The sequence below is a fragment of the Scyliorhinus torazame genome, chromosome 10 (assembly GCF_047496885.1).
Source record: "Scyliorhinus torazame isolate Kashiwa2021f chromosome 10, sScyTor2.1, whole genome shotgun sequence".
Taxonomy (NCBI): Eukaryota; Metazoa; Chordata; class Chondrichthyes; order Carcharhiniformes; family Scyliorhinidae; genus Scyliorhinus; species Scyliorhinus torazame.
Genome location: NC_092716.1, coordinates 228,666,145 through 228,682,912, shown reverse-complemented (window position 1 = coordinate 228,682,912; position 16,768 = coordinate 228,666,145). Strand labels below are relative to the sequence as shown.

At 51.7% G+C, this 16,768-nt stretch overlaps 1 protein-coding gene across 3 annotated transcripts in view; it reads left to right on the top strand.

The window, feature by feature from the left end:
* LOC140384641 (uncharacterized) overlaps positions 1-16,768 on the top strand; it is a 508,791-nt gene that overhangs the window by 487,950 nt on the left and 4,073 nt on the right. The window lies entirely within an intron of this gene.

Sequence of the window (16,768 nt, the reverse complement as noted above, 5' to 3'; positions counted from 1 at the left end):
CGCCAGAATCCCCTAAGCTTCAGGCATGCCCTGAACATATGGACGCTGGCCCTCCCGCACACCTTGCGCACCTATCTTCTACCCCAAAAAACCTGCTCATCCGAGCCACTGTCATGTGAGCCCGGTGAACGACCTTGAACTGTATCAGGATGAGCCTGGCACATGATGTGGACGCGTTGACTCTACTCAACGCGTCCACCCAGAGACCATCCTTTATCTCTCCTAACTTCTCTTTCCATCTTCCCACTTGCACTTCAACTCCTCGGTCTGCGTCTCCTCTGATCCCATGAGTTCCTTGTAAATGTTAGAAATCCTCCCTTCTCACACCCACATTCTGGAAACTACCCTGTCCTTTATCCCCTTGGCGGTAGGAGCGGGAAGGTTGAGACCTGCCTGCGCAGGAAGTCCCGCGCCTGCAGGTACCTAAACTAATTTCCTCTCGTCAATCCAAATTTCTCCTCCAGCTCCCTCAAGCTAGAAAAGCTCCCCTCTATAAACATATCTCCCATCCTCTCAACCACTGCTCTCTGCCATCTCCGGAACCTTCCATCTAGCCTCCCGGGGCAAACCGGTGATTATTGCAGATTGGAGATCAGACCGATGCTCACTCCACTCCCACATGTCGCCTCCATTGCCCCCTGACTCTCAGGACCGCCACCACCACGGGGCTGGTGGAGTACCGTGCCGGCGGGAATGGCAGAGGCGCCGTTACCAATTCCCCCAAACTAGTGCCCTTGCATGATGCCGCCTCCACTCGCTCCCACACCGACCCTCACCCCACCACCCACTTACTAATCATGGCTATATTCGCCGTCCAATAATAATTACTAAAGTTCGGCAGCGCCAGCCCGCCCTCCTCCAAGCTCCGCTCCAGCATCCCCTTTTTTACTCACGGGGTCTTACCCACCCATACAAAGCCAGTGATCACCTTATTGACCCGTTTAAAGAAGGACCGCGGAATAAAGACGGGGAGGCACTGAAACACAAACAGGAATCTCGGGAGGACCGTCATTTTCACTGTCTGCACCCTCCCAGCTAGTGACAACGGGAGCGCGTCCCACCTTCGGAAATCGCCCTTCATTTGGTCTACTAATCGGGCCAAATTTAACTTGTGTAGCCATTCCCGTTCCCATTCCCGCACCACCTGAATGCCTAGGTACCGAAAGCTTCCCCCTACCACCCTAAACGGCAGCTCCCCCAATCGCCTCTCCTGTCCCCTTGCCTGGATCGCAAACATCTCACTTTTCCCCATATTCAGTTTATAGCCTGAAAACCGGCCAAATTCCCCCAGAATCCTCATAATTTCTTCCACCCCTTCTAGTGGAGCCGAAACATATAGGAGCAGGTCATCTGCGTATAGCGAGACTCTGTGTTCCCCCCCCCCCCTAGACCAGCCCCTTCCAGCCCCTTTAGGCTCTCAGTGCAATTGCAAGCGGCTCTATGGCCAACGCAAACAGCAATGGGGAGAGGGGGCATCCCTGTCTCGTCCCCCGGTGCAGCCTGAAATAATCCGATGTTGACCTGTTCGTCCGTACGCTCGCAACAGGAGCCTGACCCAGTCAATGAAGCCCCGCCCAAATCCAAACAGTCCCAGCACCTCACACAGATATTCCCATTCCACCCGATTAAATGCCTTCTCTGCGTCCATTGTGACCACTACCTCCACACCCCTACCTTCTGGGGCATCATGATCACCTTTAGCAACCTTCTTACGTTGGCCAACTGCCTACCCTTAACGAATCCCATCTGGTCCTCCCCAATCACGACCGGAACGCAGTCTTCAATCCTAGAGGACAGGATTTTGACCAACAGTTTGGCGTCTATATTTAGTAGGGATACCGGCCTGTAGGACTCGCATAGCTCCAGGTCCTTGTACCGCTTCAGGATCAATGAGATAGTGGCCTGTGACATCGTCGGGGAAAGCACCCCTCTCTCCCTTGCCTCATTGAATGTCCTCATCAACAGCGAGCCCAATATCCCAGAGAACCTTTTATAAAAGTCCACTGGGTACCCGTCCGGCCCCGGGGCTTTACCCGACTGCATGGCCTTCAGCCCCTCTGCTATTTCCTCCAACCCGATCAGGGCCCTCAGCCCTTCTACCACCTTCGGGAACTTCAGCCCCCCTAAAATGTGCCTCATCCCCTCACGCCCAGCTGGGGGGCTCCGACTCATACAGCCTGCTGTAAAACTCCTTGAACGCCTTATTAACCCATGCTGAATCTCCGGCCAGGTTCCCGTCCCCGTCCTTTACTTTCCCTATCTCCCTGGCTGCCTCACTCTTTCAAAGCTGCTGCACGAGCAATCTGCTGGCCTTCTCTCCATATTCATAAATCGCCCCTCTCTCCTTCCTCAGCTACTCCGCCTGTAGCCTCCGTCGCTCCCTTAGAAGCCCTGCCTCTGGCGTCTCCGCATACCTCCTGTCGACCTGCAGTATCTCCTTTATCAGTCGGTCCGTCTCTGCTTTGTCTGCCTTCTCTCTGTGGGCCTGTATCGAGATCAGCTCCCCTCTAACCACCGCCTTCAATGCCTCCCAGACCACCGCTGCCGAAACTTCCCCCGTGTCGTTAACTTCCAGATAGTTCTGAATACATTTCCTCAGCCGCCCACACACCTCATCACCAGCTTAAAGTCCCACGTCCAGCCTCCAGTGCGGGCGCTGGCTATTCTCCTTGCTAACCTGTCGGTCAACCCAGTGCAGGGCATGATCTGAGATTGTAATCGCTGAATACCCCGTGTCCACTACCCCCATCAGTAGAGCCCTGTTCAGAATAAAAAAGTCAATCCGGGAGTACACTTTATACACGTGAGTAGAAGGAGAACTCCTTCACTCTCGGCTGCCCAAATCTCAATGGGTCCACCCCACCCCCCATTTGCTCCATAGGGGCTGGTTTAGCACACTGGGCTAAATCGCTGGCTTTTAAAGCAGACCAAGGCAGGCCAGAAGCACGGTTCGATTCCCGTACCAGCCTCCCCGAACAGGCGCCGGAATGTGGCGACAGGGGCTTTACACAGTAACTTCATTGAAGCCTACTTGAGACAATAAGCGATTTTCATTTTTCATAAACCCTTTAGCTCCTTTACCATTGCTGGCATCTTGCCTGCCCTTGAGCTCGACCGGTCTAGCCCAGGGTCGATGACTGTGTTAAAGTACCCCCCCCCCCCATGACCAACTTATGCGAATCCAGGTCCGGGATCTTCCCCAACATCCTCTTTATAAACTCCACATCATCCCAATTTGGCGCGTACACATTCACGAATATCACCGGCAGCCCCTCCAGCTTCCCATTGACCATAATGTACAGGCCTCCCACATCCGCAACTAGTCTTCCCGCCTCAAATGACACTTGCTTGTTAATCAGCATCACGACCCCTCTAGTCTTATAGTCCTGAAAAACCTGTCCAACCCTCCCCTTCCTTAATCTAATCTGATCAGTTACTCTAAGGTGCATCTCCTGTAACATTACTACGTCCTCCTTCAGTCCCCTCAAATGCACGAACACACGTGCCCTCTTAACCGGCCCATTTAGCCCTCTTACGTTCCAGGTGATCAGCCTGGTTGGGGGGCTTATCGCCCCTCCCCTTCGCCGATCAGCCATCACCTTTCTTGGACCAGTCTCCAGCCCGAGCCCCACGCATCCGCCGGCCCGACCCCAGGCAGCCTCCTCCCCCAATCTCCTTTCTGTCCCACAGCAAAAGTCCCTCCCCGTCAGCAGAACATTTTCCCCCCTCCCCCCTCTAGTAACAGCACTATGCAAACCATCCCCTTCAACAGGCATAACATCTGCCCACCCCCAACTGCGCTTCCATGAGCTAGCCCGTCCAGCTAGCTTGGTGACACCCCCGCCCATGGCGCCAGACATTCTCCCACCTATTGTTCCCTCCCCCCGCTCAGACACACACATGCAAAAGAAAAACAATCCCAATACAATTGCCCGAAAAAAAACACGACAAACAAGAAAAGATTAAACAGAAGATCCAACATCTAACATTCACACCTCCATCCCCCATCAGTGCAAATGTAAACTTTAACTCACACAACTCTGCAACAAGCCCCAGATCAATACAGAAGGCATTACAACTAACGTCCGAAAAACAAGTAACTTTTTTTTTAACATGAGCGCTGCAGCAAAGTTCAAAGACCTCGGTCCGTCTCCCGCCCTTTCCTTCTAGTGAAGTCCATTGCTTCCTCGAGCGACTCAAAATAAAAATGTTGCTCCTCATATGTGACCCAAAGACGGGCCGGATACAGCAGTCCAAACTTAACCTTTTTCTTGAAAAGGGTCGACTTTATCTGGTTGAACCCTGCTCTTCTCCTGGCCACCTCTGCACTCATATCCTGATAAATCCGCAGGATACTATTCTCCCATTTACAGCGCCATGTCTGCCTGGCCCAGCGTAAAATATGCTCCTTCTCCAAGGAATCTCACCACCATTGCCCTGGGGGGGTCACCCACAAGCGGCTTCCTCGCGAGCACTCTGTGAGCCCTGTCCACCTCCAAGGGTCGGGAGAACATCCCATCCCCCAGTAACTTCTCGAACATGCCCGCTATGTACACCCCTGCGTCCGCTCCTTCGGACCCCTCCAGGAGACCAACGATTCTCAAGTTCTGCCGGAGTGACCTATTCTCTAGGTCCTCCACCTTCTCAGGAGCCTTTTCTGCTGGTCTCTCAGCATCCCCACCTCCAACTCCACGGCTGTTTGATGTTCCTCCTGCTCAGCCAGCACCTACTCCACTTTCTGGATCGCCCGGTCTTGAGCATCCAGTCTAAGTTCCAGCCGCGCAATCGATTCCTTAATCGGGTCCAAGCATTCCTGTTTCTGCTTGGCAAAGCACTCCTGAATGAACTGCATCATGCTGCTCCGTCAACCACTGGGTCATCGAGCCAAGCTCCGGTAGTCCACCATGCTTTCTCCCGCTGCAGCTTCAGCCCAAGCCTTCTCTGTCCGCCTATTTTTTCTTTTGTGGGCACTTCTGGTCCGTCTCTCCATGCACTGATGTAGGAATACACTTCACAATTGCCTCCACCATCATTTTACCGAATCAAGTCCGACAAAAAATCAGGGGAAAAGGTCCAAAGGTCTGTCCCGAGCGGGAGCCACCAAATGTGCGACCTACTCCTTCATAGCCGCCACCGGAAGCAGCTAGCCCACTCCTGAAGATTATTAGATGTCTCAAAGCCCTGCCTCTTCCCGTGATCCCATCCATCCCATGCTCTGTCAGGAAACATGACGAGCTCCCTGTCACAACCTGTGCGTTAAACCCACATCACACTAAATCTAAGGTCTTAGCAAACACACTCATCCCTCGCTCAACCTCATCTGTTGGACCTGCTCGCACACCAGGCTCTTAGCATGGAGATGAATGGCTGCACAAAATGCACGTCTCTACCATACAACCAGTTGCCTCCCTACTAACGGGATAGCACAAGGCTTACCCAGTGAGGAGACCCACAGGAGTCCTCACTGGGAGAAACAGGACAGGCCACAGAGCCTATAGCTAATACCGGTTGCGGCAGGCACCGGTACGCCTGTTGGCAGGGTAGGTTGGTGAGGATAGGGACTCCCCACATCAAAGACCGGGGATCAGCCATGAATGGGGACAGGGGTGCAATGCGCATTACATCATCTCGAAGAGGCTGAGGGATGAGTAGTGATGGGGGGACATATTCATGGTAGTGCAGCAGTACAATTCAGGGTGACCATGTAACCTGGTGTCATTGGATAAGGGGACCCTTATCTTACTGACATTCTCTGTCTCTCCCCCCTCTCTGCAGAGACATTGGGCTGGATTCTTCCACCCCACCCACCGCAAGAACGTCACGGGCGAGACACCGACAATGGAAAAATCCATTGACCTCGGGGGGGGATTCTCCGGTCGCCGGGTGAACGCGGTCGGAGAATCCCACCCATAGTTCATGGACTACAGCCAGCTATGCTTGTCATCTACATAGCCGCTGTTGCTGTCATAGGTGCATGGCGGCTAGAGCACCAGGACCAGCCCAGGGAGGACCCGGCACAAAAGGAACCTGTCCCAGAAGAGCAGGGACCAGCCGGTAAGGCTCAAATGCTAGTCATCCAACAAGCCGAGGAGGAGGCACCGTATCAGGCCACGTGTATACTGTCGGCATCTGTTCTTCGAGGATGGTGGCGCACCTGGCAACGGGGTGGTATGGAGGAGGACACCTTCTCACGGTGGCCATCAAGTTGACGGTCGCCCTGAACTTTATATCTCTGGCTCATTCCAGGGCTTCAGCGGGGATGTGTGGGAACTTCAAATGTCCACGCACAGGTGCATTCGCACAGTCATGAATGCCCTATTCGCCCGGGCATCAGTCTACATCACCTTCAACCTGGACCAGACCTAAAAAGATGCCCGGGCAGCAGAATTTGCTGCCATCGCTGGCATGCCTGAGGTACAGGAGGCAACCATTGGCACAAATGTCGCTTTCTGAGCACTGGTTCGGCAAGGGGTGCCCTTCATCAATAGGAAGAGCTTCCACTCCATGAATGTGCAGTTGGTGTGCAACCACCAGCTGCACATTATGCCCGATATGCAGGCAGCATGCACGACGCATTCATCAGTTCCCAGCACCTTCGAGGCGCACCCTCGGGCAACGGGTTGGCTAGTGTGCGACCAGGCTTGCTTGCTGAGGTCATGGCTAATGACGCCTGTGTGGAGGCCCCACACCGACACAGAGAACCATTATAATGACACACACATAGCAACCAGGGTCGTCATCGAGCGGTGTATTGGCATGCTCAATATGCGCATCCGATGCCTGTACCGCTGTGGTGTGGTGCTCCAATATAGCTCCCATTGTGGTGACCTGCTTGATACACTATCAATTACGACGAGACGAGAGTAGAGAGTAATCAAGGCTTTATTAAGCAGAGATGTGTTGCCTCCTGCAGCTGCTACTAGAAATGGTTGCAGCTTGGTGTGCACACACATTTATATTCCACCTACTGGGCGGAACCAGCAGGCAGGGATCTACCCCCATACCTGTAGTACAGGAGCCTTACCGTATTACTTCTAATACACATATTATACAAACAGTGGTGACTACCACATTCACCCCCTGTTAAAAAAGAGTCTAACGGGGGTGGTGGGGAAACTATTTACAAGTATGTGCGAATTTAAAGTTTGCAGTCTTTTGAAAATTTACACATTTAGCCGGTCGGGTGCCTCGATCCTCCTCTGTGAGCGCTGCAGTCCCGGTGGTGATGCAGGCGCCGGCTTGGTCACCTGTGACTCCGGGAGCGTCTTGTCCTCATCTTCATCCCCGGGTGGAACCAGTGGGAGGACGGATCGTCCTGGGGCGGTGGCTGTAGTGAGGTGTGCTGGGGGGGGGAGGGTGGGTGGCATCGGGGCAATCGGAAGGGGGGGTGTCGAGAGGTGTGGGGCCGTGGGTGGGGATCCAGCTGGTGCCAGGTCCCTGAGGGAGACTGTGTCCTGGCGGCTGTCGGGGTACGCCATGGCGTACTGCGGGTTTGCATGAAGTAGTTGTACCCTTTCAACCAACGGGTCCGCCTTGTGGAGCCGCACGTGTTTGCGGAGGAGGACGGGTCCTGGAGCTGCTAGCCACGTTGGGAGTGAAACCCCGGAGGTGGACTTCCTGGGGAAGGCAAGGAGACGTTCATGGAGGGTTTCATTAGTCGCAGTGCAGAGTAACGATCGGATGGAGTGGAGCGCGTTGGGGAGGACCTCCTGCCAGCGGGAGACCGGGAGATTTTTAGACCGCAGGGCCAGCAGGACGGCCTTCCAGACTGTCCCATTCTCCCTCACCACCTGCCCGTTTCCCCGGGGGTTGTAGCTGGTCGTCCTGCTCGAGGCAATGCCCCTGCTGAGCAGTAACTGACACAGCTCATCACTCATAAAGGAGGATCCCCGGTCGCTGTGGAAGTAAACGGGGAAACCAAACAGGGTAAAGATGCTGTTGAGTGCTCTAATGACCGTGGCAGACGTCATATCGGGTATTCATCGGCCACGTTCAGGAAGTACGTGTTTCGGTTGGTGAAGGGGAGGGGCCCTTTGAAGTCCATGCTGAGACGTTCAAAAGGGCGGGAGGCATTCACCAGGTGCGCGCGATCTGGCCGGTAGAAGACCTGGTGACAGCCCTGACCTCCGCAATGGAGTAGGGCAGGTTGCGGGCTTTTATGAAGTGAAAGAACCGGGTGACCCCCAGATGACAGAGACCATCATGTAGGGCCTGGAGTCGGTCCACTTGTGGGCTGGCACATGTACCTCGGGATAGGGCATCGGGGGCCTTGTTGAGCTTACTGGGGCGATACAGAATTTCGTAATTGTAGGTGGAGAGCTCGATCTTATAAAAGATTTTATCATTTTTGATCTTGCCCTGCTGCGTATTATTAAACATGAAGGCAACCGACCGTTGGTCAGTGAGGAGACTGAATCTCCTGCCGGCCAGGTAATTCCTCCAGTACCGCTCAGCCTCTACGATGGCTTGGGCCTCTTTTTCAACGGCGGAGTGCTGAACTTCGGAGGCATGGAGGGTGCGGGCAAAAAATGCCACAGGTCTGTTTGTCTGGTTGAGGGTGGCGGCCAGAGCGACGTCCGATGCATCGCTCTCGACCTGAAAGGGGAGAGTCTCATCGACCGCGTGCATCGCGGCCTTGCCGATGTCAGCCTTGATATGGTTGAAGGCCTGGCGAGCCTCAGCCGTCAGGGGGAAAACTGTGGAGTGGATGAGTGGGCGGGCCTTGTCCGCATAGTTAGGGACCCACTGGGCGTAATAGGAGAAAAACCACAGGCATCGTTTGAGGGCCTTGGGGCAGTGGGGGAGAGGGAGTTCCATGAGGGGGCGCATGCGGTTGGGGTCGGGTCCTAGAACTCCTTTTTCCACAACATAGCCAAGGATGGCGAAGCGGTTGGTGCGTAACACGCACTTCTCCTTATTGTACGTGAGGTTCAGGAGTTTGGCGGTGTGGAGAAATTTGAAACGGTTAGCGTCGTGGTCCTGCTGCTCGTAGCCGCAGGTGGTGACGTTATCCAGGTACGGGAAGGTGGCCCGCAGCCCGTACCGGTCGACCATTTGGTCCATCTCCCGTTGGAAGACCGAGACCCCATTAGTGACGCCGAAGGGAACCCGAAGGAAGTGGTAAAGGCGGCCGTCTGCTTCGAACGTAGTGTATTGGGAGCTGGTGGTAGGCAGATTTCAGGTCCATTGTGGAAAAGACCCGGTACTGTGCAATCTGATTGACCATATCAGATATGCGTGGGAGGGGGTACGCGTCGAGCTGCGTGTACCGATTGATGGTCTGACTGTAGTCAATGACCATCCTGTGTTTCTCCCCAGTCTTAACTACTACCACTTGGGCTCTCCAGAGGCTGTTGCTGGCCACAATGATGCCTTCCCGCAGCAGCCGCTGGACCTCCGACCTGATGAAAGTCCTGTCCTGGGCACTGTACCGTCAGCTGCTGGTGGCGACGGGTTTGTAATCCGGGGTGAGGTTTGCAAACAGGGAAGGTGGGTCGATCTTAAGGGTTGTGAGGCCACAAACGGTGAGGGGTGGTAAGGGTCCGCCGAATTTTAGAGTTAGGCTTTGGAGGTTGCACTGGAAGTCCAGGCCGAGTAACAGTGCAGCGCAGAGGTTGGGGAGGACGTAGAGCCGGAAGTTGCTGAACTCTACACCCTGGACGGTGAGGGTGGTGATACAGTACCCCTGGATTTCCACGGACTGGGTTCCGGAGGCCAGGGAGATTCTTTGGGTAACGGGGTGTACCGCGAGGGAGCAGCGCCTTACTGTAGCGGGGTGGCTGAAGCTTTCAATGCTCCCGGAGTCCAGAAGGCAGGATGTCTCGTCGTCGCGGTTGCGAGGTTGTGCGGCCGGGACTGGTTGAGTGTGATTGGAGGCAAGCTACGGCTGGTGTTGGTAGGCCCCGGGCTGGTCGGCGGCGGTGGCAGGCGATGAGCGGCCAGATGAGGTGTTCGACGAACAGGGGACCTGAAGCGCCGTCCAAAATGGTAAAGATGGCGGCGCCCACTGGCCGCACGTGGTCTGATGGGAGGAAGATGGCGACGCCCATGAGCCGCACGTGTTCTGCTGGGAGGAAGATGGCGGTGCCCACGGGTCGCATGTGGGGGGTGTGGGAACAATGGGCCTTGATACAGCGGCGACCGACCGGGCCTGGCACACCGCAGCAAAATGTCCCTTCTTCCCGCAGGCCTTGCAGATTGCGCTCCGCGTCGGGCAGCGCTGCCGGGGGTGCTTTGTCTGGCCACAAGTAGCATTTGGGCCCCCTGGGGTTGGCTGGCTGCCGCGCGGCTCAGGCTTGGGGTTGGCTGGGAGTGGCCGCTGGTGGGGTCCACGATGTCCATGAGGACGCCGTGCGGTCGGGGGCGTACGACTGTACGTTACGCGAGGCAACAGTCAGTGAGTTTGCGAGTTGCCTGGTTGCCGCAAGGTCGAGCGTACTCCCTTCTAATAGGCGCTGGCGGACGTACGCTGACCCCATGCCCATAACAAAAGTGTCCCGGATTAAAAGTTCAGTATGTTCGACTGCCGAAACTGCCTGGCAATTGTAGTTCCTCGCCGGGATGTGCAGGGCACGCCAGAAATCGTCAAAAGACTCACCAGGGAGTTGCTGTCTTGTGGACAGGAGGTGCCTGGCGTACAGTTTGTTGATTGGGCGGATATAATGTCCTTTCAGGAGCACCATTGTTTCCGTGTAAGTAGGATAAGGGGGAAAATATCGGAGCTCACCTGTGAGTAGAGGTCTTGGAGTTTCTGTTCTTCCGGGGGTTGGTCCGTCGCAGATCGGAGGTAGCTCTCGAAACAAGCGAGCCAGTGGTCGAAGGTCGAAGCGGCGTTAGCTGCTTGCAGGTGCAGCTGTAGGTGATCAGGCTTGATGGGTAGTTCCATTGCTGTAATATCTCTGCTTAATAAATTGATGCACTATTAATTACGACGAGGCGAGAGTAGAGAGTAATCGAGGCTTTATTAAGCAGAGATGTGTTGCCTCCTGCAGCTGCTACTACAAATGGTTGCAGCTTGGTGTGCACACACATTTATACTCCGCCTACTGGGCGGAACCAGCAGGCAGGGATCTACCCCCGTACCTGTAGTACAGGAGCCTTACCGTATTACCTCTAATACACGTATTATACAAACAGTGGTGACTACGACACTGCTGTGTCCTCATAACATCGCATAGCAGCGGAGAAACATTCTGAAGAATGAGGAAGACTGGCAGACTTCATCTGACGAGGAGAATGAGGAGGTTGTCCAGGAGGATCTGGGCGTAGAGTCTGAGCTGGCAGGGCAGGCTGCCCAATATGTGATCCAGGACCACCACGCACCAATTTACCATCTAGGAGTCCTAGCCACTGGTAGTTCCACCCCTGTTTGCCACCTCTTTCCACACCCCACACCCACTTCAACCACCCCCCACCCCACATAGCTTCCACCTTTCCATGAGCCTCTCACCCTCCCCTCTCCCTTAATCCTTCCACCCCATCCGTCTCCCCCAGTCTTTACAACCCTTCTCTCCCCCTTAGTCCATCCATCTCTTCTCTCTCCCTTAATCCTTCACCCCACCTTCCCCCTAGACTTCCACTCCTTACCATTACTACGGTTGTCAGTATCAGCGGAACATGTCCATGGGACGAGGATGATGAAACTCGCTGTGAGATGAGCTGTGCCACTCTTCATTGTCTGACAAAGTCTGACTCCTGTCTTTAAGATAACATATGACTGTCCGCCCGGATAATGCCTGCATGTGTGATGGCAATTCCTTCTCACGGGCCCAAAAATGTTAAGGGGGTTACAGGAGATGGTGAATGGTTAGGGCTCGCTCACTGGGGATGCTGTAATACAAAGCAGGCTCACAGTGATGCCCCTACCACCTCTCAGTGAAGGTGTAACCATGTGGAACATGCATGTGTCATGGGTGCTCTGACTCCCCTTGCCCCACCCATCCTTCACACCCGTGAGACAAAGAGGCAGATCGAGCTGGTGGTGCAAAAGTGTCTCAAGATGAGTAGTTACAATAAGTGTGTCTTTCCCCCTTACTATCTACTCCACCTGTGCCAATTTAAATGTCATCTATTTTCCTACTCTTCCCAGGGCTACCGACCGCTTCTTCTAGGTGTTACCCCAGACAGCACCAGAAGTGGAGATGGCCTGCTGCTTGCCTCGCTTTCTGCTCTGTAATGCCCTTGGCAGTCTTTCAGGGTTGGCCTGGGTGCCACGCATTGTTGGCAACATCTCCTGCACCTGAAGCCGGATGGATTCCTCCAGCTGTACGTTCAGGCACTGGAAAGTTGCTGACACCCCCTCATGTATATTTTGTTCAAAAAGGGGAGCAGAGACAACCCCGGCAACTATAGACCGGTGAGCCTCACGTCTGTAGTGGGTAAAGTCTTGGAGGGGATTATAAGGGACAAGATTTATAATTATCTAGATAGGAATGATATGATCAGGGATAGTCAGCATGGCTTTGTGAAGGGTAGGTCATGCCTCACAAACCTTATTGAGTTCTTTGAGAAGGTGACTGAACAGGTAGACGAGGGTAGAGCAGTTGATGTGGTGTATATGGATTTCAGCAAAGCGTTTGATAAGGTTCCCCACGGTAGGCTATTGCAAAAAATACGGAGGCTGGGGATTGAGGGTGATTTAGAGATGTGGATCAGAAATTGGCTAGCTGAAAGAAGACAGAGGGTGGTGGTTGATGGGAAATGTTCAGAATGGAGTACAGTCACAAGTGGAGTACCACAAGGATCTGTTCTGGGGCCGTTGCTGTTTGTCATTTTTATCAATGACCTAGAGGAAGGCGCAGAAGGGTGGGTGAGTAAATTTGCAGACGATACTAAAGTCGGTGGTGTTGTCGATAGTGTGGAAGGATGTAGCAGGTTACAGAGGGATATAGATAAGCTGCAGAGCTGGGCTGAGAGGTGGCAAATGGAGTTTAATGTAGAGAAGTGTGAGGTGATTCACTTTGGAAGGAATAACAGGAATGCGGAATATTTGGCTAATGGTAAAGTTCTTGAAAGTGTGGCTGAGCAGAGGGATCTAGGTGTCCATGTACATAGATCCCTGAAAGTTGCCACCCAGGTTGATAGGGTTGTGAAGAAGGCCTATGGAGTGTTGGCCTTTATTGGTAGAGGGATTGAGTTCCGGAGTCGAGAGGTCATGTTGCAGCTGTACAGAACTCTGGTCCGGCCGCATTTGGAGTATTGCGTACAGTTCTGGTCACCGCATTATAGGAAGGACGTGGAGGCTTTGGAGCGGGTGCAGAGGAGATTTACCAGGATGTTGCCTGGTATGGAGGGAAAATCTTATGAGGAAAGGCTGACGGACTTGAGGTTGTTTTCGTTGGAGAGAAGAAGGCTAAGAGGAGACTTAATAGAGGCATACAAAATGATCAGGGGGTTGGATAGGGTGGACAGTGAGAGCCTTCTCCCGCGGATGGATATGGCTGGCACGAGGGGACATAACTTTAAACTGAGGGGTAATAGATATAGGACAGAGGTCAGAGGTAGGTTCTTTACGCAAAGAGTAGTGAGGCCGTGGAATGCCCTACCTGCTACAGTAGTGAACTCGCCAACATTGAGGGCATTTAAAAGTTTATTGGATAAACATATGGATGATAATGGCATAGTGTAGGTTAGATGGCTTTTGTTTCGGTGCAACATCGTGGGCCGAAGGGCCTGTACTGCGCTGTATTGTTCTATGTTCTATGTTCTATATTCTAGCTGTGCTTCTGTATCTGCACCAGTGATGGGATCATCTTTTCCAGAAGTGTAACACGTGTCTTGTGTTTCCTTGGATCGGGTAGCCCTCCAACCATCCGCTCCCTCGGGAGTCCCTGTCTCCACCTGATGTGCTGCACATATGTATGGTGCTCATCAGAGGTGAGCCAGGAACCTGATCACCAACATTACCGACCGAGGTGATAGTCTTTGCGATGGTGGATGGTGCAAGTGAAAGCAGTGGCGAGACATCCGGGTACCGTTACGGGGTGTACTGAGGGTCTGGATGGGGGGGCTGCGACCTCGGACGGCCTAGCCTCGTCTGATGGTAATCCTGCAAGACAAAAGACATGGGGTGAGACCTTCAGAAGGATTGGTCTGTGGGTGAGGGGTGACTCACGGGCTATAGGGACGTCTGCATTGTATTGGGCTCTCACTTGTTTGGCACATGCTGAACTCCATCGCAACCACTGCCCTCTCTTTGGCCTCCCCCGCGAAATGCAGGGCCCTTTCCTCTGAGGGGGTGTGGACCTGAATATCTGGGATGCTCCCTCCCGTCTTATGGTTTTCCCGGCGATTATAGGCCACCTTATCCTTGGGGACACAGAGAGGACATAGTGAGATGCTTCTGGAAGGTGGGTTTTAGGTGTGAGTCTGTAGATGGTGGCATGTGTGTGCAAGGCTCCTGGCCAAAGAGGACAATACATGTGTGGGGGTGTTGTGGGTTGCGGCACTGTGGGGTGTTGTTGGTCAGTAGGGGATTGGGAGTTGATGTGAGTAATGAGGAACGTGAGTGATGCCAGACACAGAGGTAGTGACTCGCCCAAGCTGCTTAAAGGGGTCATTCATCTTCTTTCGGCATTGCGTGACGGTCCTCCTGGTGAGGCTGCCAGCACTGTCAGCCTCTGCTATATCAGACCAGGCACTATTGAGAATGGAGGGCTTGAGTCTCCACCCCACCCTGGGGAAGAGGGTGTCCCTGCTCTCCTCAATAGCATCCAGCATTCTGTCGATCTCCGAATCCTGGAACCTTGGAGCAGGTCTTTGTTCCGCCATCTTCTTGGCTGCATTGAAAGTCTACGGTGAGTGGAGGGCTTAAAAGCTGCTCCAGCGTGTCAGGCTATTAACTCCAGTCCCGACCCCAATGAATCAGATGCCAGCGGGACCAGGAATCGCTCGGCTGCATATTGATAAATTCATAAAATTACAATCTGCTGCATGGTCAGTCAGGCAGTCACTGCAGAACAACAGAAGATAGAGGTTTTACATGATTAATATGCCAGCAGTAGTTAGTTCACACTGTAGTTTGTATTCCCCTTCAATGGCAATGGGGAAAATTATATTATAGCTGGATAGAAAGTTGCATAAATAATTAGCTATGATAATCCCAAGGGCCAAAGGCAAGAAAAGCCTGGAAATGGATTTTTCAGGTAATAGTTCTGTCAGTTGTACCCGGTTGTTAGTGGAAAACTTGTAGGCATATGGCCATGTTTTAATTTGAACTGCCTCACCAGTGTCAGTTCTTACTAATTCTACTTTATTTGCTAAATTGTACTTTGAATTTTGATCCTATTTAGTATTTAATCTCATAAATTTTCAGAACTAATGAGTCACTCAGCCCATTCTTGATTTATATAATTGATTACCCAATCTTTTCGCTTCTGATCTCAGTACTCTCTCGAGATAGAAGTTCTCAAAAGATATTTGAATAAATCTGCTGCACATTCAGGGCTTAATCATTCAGAGTGTTATACTGAAATCTGATCAATCAGTTTTGTCAGAAATTATATCTCATTTGAGCTTACCTCGTTACACAGAGAAGGAGGGAAATCCGACAGGGTGGTCTCTGGCATGGTTTGTGCAGAGTACAAATTAATTCTACTTGCAATATTGATGTATGTTTAAAGAGCTCTGCTCAGTTATTCAGAATTTGTAATCATTGACATTTTGTTGAAATGCTTTACTTCATCATTTCTTCACTTTAAAATCCACTCCTAATTGGATGTTCTCCATACATGCCAATTTATCAACAGGTCATGGTTCTCTTTTACTTAAATTGTAGTTTTTATATTCATTTCGCTTGGAATAACCTACTGTGCTGACTTTTATTTTTGTAGGTCTTCTTCGGTGTTACATTTTTTCATTTTTATTCTTATCATTCACCTTGTTCTTTTTTTCAGTTTCATAGTGTCTGCCTGTGTTCAGTTCACAGTCACATCTCTACATTGAAGTATGGTGGGCACTATTGCTGTACTTGCACCAAATTTGTTTGCTTCTATGAAAATGTATTTATGTTTGCTTGTCTGTTTTCCTTTTGCATTTTGTGCAATATAGCCTATCAAATAATAAAATAAATTAGTTTATAGTAAGCTTCTGGTGCATGTGCTGCCTGATTCCTGCTGCCTGAGATAAACTCAGAATATACCTTTGATCATCTGGCTGGTGACATCATCCTGTCGCATACTTAAAGTTAAGCAAGATCCAACTTGGATCCATTTCAGTTTGCCACGTCATTTTTTGGTCTTGTTGCATAGCTTTCACTGTGCAGAATCTTAATACAGTACATTTTATAAAAGAAGGGTGTCTTTCATTGGTAACTAAAAAATTTATTTTAAGTGTGATTATTAAAAGATTAAGTATGAACTCTATAATTGCATTTATGTTTTATTCACCAGCATGTTAAAGACATGTCAGTAGATTTTATGTATCTATGCAGTTTTTTTTTAAATTGAGTAATATGAAACCACGTTGCAGCTGACAAAATACCCACATAGTTTAACATCTATTGAAAAAACAGTAAAAAATATATGCCCTATTTCAAGATTCGTTCATAATTGACAAATTATGATTTTGATTTCTCTACCTGTAGTATTTTCTCTTTTGAAATGTTTATATTTAAGTCAATATTTGAACACATTAGCCAGAATAGAATACTAACTGCTGTTGAGATGAATAGTTCGCCACTCCCCTTTCTTAGGTTATCCTACTCGAAGTGCAGTTGTCTGTCTGGAAGTTGTACTTAAACATCCTGTGGCCAAACCACTGATAGTGTCAC